This window comes from Capsella rubella, unplaced genomic scaffold, assembly GCF_000375325.1.
Source record: "Capsella rubella cultivar Monte Gargano unplaced genomic scaffold, Caprub1_0 scaffold_4, whole genome shotgun sequence".
Classification (NCBI taxonomy): Eukaryota; Viridiplantae; Streptophyta; class Magnoliopsida; order Brassicales; family Brassicaceae; genus Capsella; species Capsella rubella.
The window spans coordinates 3,705,646-3,708,300 of record NW_006238920.1 but is presented as its reverse complement, the minus strand read 5'-3'; positions in this window follow the sequence as shown (position 1 = coordinate 3,708,300).

The following is a 2,655-nucleotide window of genomic DNA, read 5'->3' as shown; positions in this document are numbered from 1 at the left end:
CTAAGAAAATTCTCATTATTATTCTCGCAAACTTTTCATTGCTTCCACGGAAAGAATTATTCATTTAGCCAAAGTCTTCACTAGTGTAAATAATCTCAGAAGAACTTCTCTCCAATGATTTTTCTCTTTCTTGATTTCTTCTTGGGCACACTTATCAATTGTTATATCCTTTTGCAATCTTAACTCTAATTCCATTCATTTTCTCATGCACACAATGTGACCATGACTGCTTTCATGTTGGACAAGCCTTACTCTGACATTGTTCCAATCCTTGAATCACGTGCTTGTCAATTGAGTTGTATCCTTTTCATCTCTGAACAGCTTGCAACGGAAACAATAGATTTTCGCTATTTTTTTTGAATAGACCAGCCAACATCTATCTTGTTTCTCACCATTCTTCATTGGCATTTTCTAGAGTCTATGAGAAAAATCTTTACCATTGACATTTTTGAGAATGTGTTGTGACCTTCACCATTAATTTTATTTTCCCAATCTTGCTGGCATATAACTTTATCTTAACAATGTCCCTCCTTGACAATACTAATTTATGTGTAATTCAAAGCCAAAAAGACATAGAGTGTGCCGCGGTGGGCAAATCCGCAAAAGAATTTGTTAGAAAATGGGATAATATTGCTCAAAAGCCAGATTATGACAATGACCCAATTATATATTTTTTATGATTCTGGAGGCTTTTAGAGTTAGAAGGTTTTACTCACGCTTACTTAATAATATTGTCTCCACTAAATTCATCAGAACAACCAGTATATGAAATATCTTAATCATTGTTGTTATTGCGAATAGGTGAAAAATGTGTAATCTCCTATTATGACTTTGTATCCTTAAGGAAATGTTCTTCCCAAAAGCTACCTCTGCCTTAACGTGAAATATGGCCTACACAAGGTGAAATAAATCAAGAACAACATTTATATTAAGTGAATCTTGATAAACTAAACATATGTGGTAGTAAATCCAGTAATTTCATCGCAATGTAAATCATAAATGAAACTTCTTATGGTATCAAATATTCGACTTCCTTAATAATCGCAAACTAGTAATCATGTATCTCAACAGTAAATAGATTTAGGAAACCAAACCCTAAACATACCTCACCTCTATAAATAATCCATGTTACTACATCAATGAAATTACCACAAAAACAATAAGATAAAAACTAAAAAGCTAAATTTGTTCAGAGTAACTCCATTTCTGATATGGCTATAGAGCACATACTCAAATGTACACGAAAATCGATTATTCTCTAATTGGTTGGATCTTAACAAGAACTACCGTTACATCAGAGCAATAGATTACGAAGATATTCAAGAGATGTTTATTTGGGATCCTAATGAGAGAGTCTTCAAGTCAAGAGTGCAAACTTTCAATAAAGGAAGGGTGTTCTATGAATTTACCAAGTTTGAATCCAGCAAGAATATTAAACTACTATTCATGTTCCTTAAGGTGCCAATTCATACACAAGAATAACGTTTCACCAATTATGTGAGCTATGGATCTTAGAAGGTATATATAACAGGCTATAGTTTTCGAAGAATAATAATGTTATATGATTAAAACTTCTTCAGCAGTTTGATTATTTTTCTTTGCATTAATTAGAATCTATATTTCCCAAAACCTATATTGTTTTGTAGATTTCCTTTCAATAAGTTTACCAAATTTACAATATGTTTAGCTATGAAAGTATAAGCTTTTTTATATTTCACAACTATTATGACTAGAACATATGAGACTCCTCTGTCTAAATTGAAAAGTGCACTGCTTCTCAATCAGTCAGAATACTACAGTGAATGAACCACTCTTCATATCATTAAAGGATTCAAATGTTCAGTTTGTGGAATGTGTGGAATTACATTTAACACTTCACAATCCAAATCTTTGAAATTAGTAATTGTGCCTCAATCTACCATATTTCTTAAGACCAAACTAATTTATACCGATTAAATAATATAATAACATGATAACTAGGACTGAAAATTGAGTTCCAGGTAGAGGAATTAACTAACCTTGAATCAAATATAATCATTGAAGAATAACCCGCTCGCAACAAACATCAATTATTGTCGTACAACAACAACATCCATCTGTTGTCGATGAACAATAATATAGCAATTAGCCAAGTTAAAGAATGTATTCGTTGGTGTTAAATTCGGGTTAGAAGGAGTTTCCACAACTTATCTGACTTTGATTGTTATCTGCAACTGTTATAACCTGGAGAAACGAGTGCATATGATATTAGTAATTGAAACTCCGGGAAACCAAATTTCATTGATTAATTAGACAATGATAACTTAGCCCAGATACATCAACAAACAGGATGATTATACTAAATCGCGTATCTGAAACCTCTAAATCTAAAAAATTGGAAACAAAATTCAATTACCTCTGAAGCAGCTGATAAAATCGATCATTGGATCAACAAAAATTACATCTCTTCGCAACAGTTTGATTGTGTGTCTTTTTGATTTTTTCGTCTCTTTGTGTTCATGTTTTTCCCCCTAAAACGAATTTATAGAATGTGCTTAAAACAAAACGAATCAAACGGTTTACAAAGGAAAGCAGATTAGAAACATTTCCGGAGATAAGGTCGGAGCCTGGTTTGACAGTGGAACACATCGACTTCGGCGGCTCCAGTTATTTGAT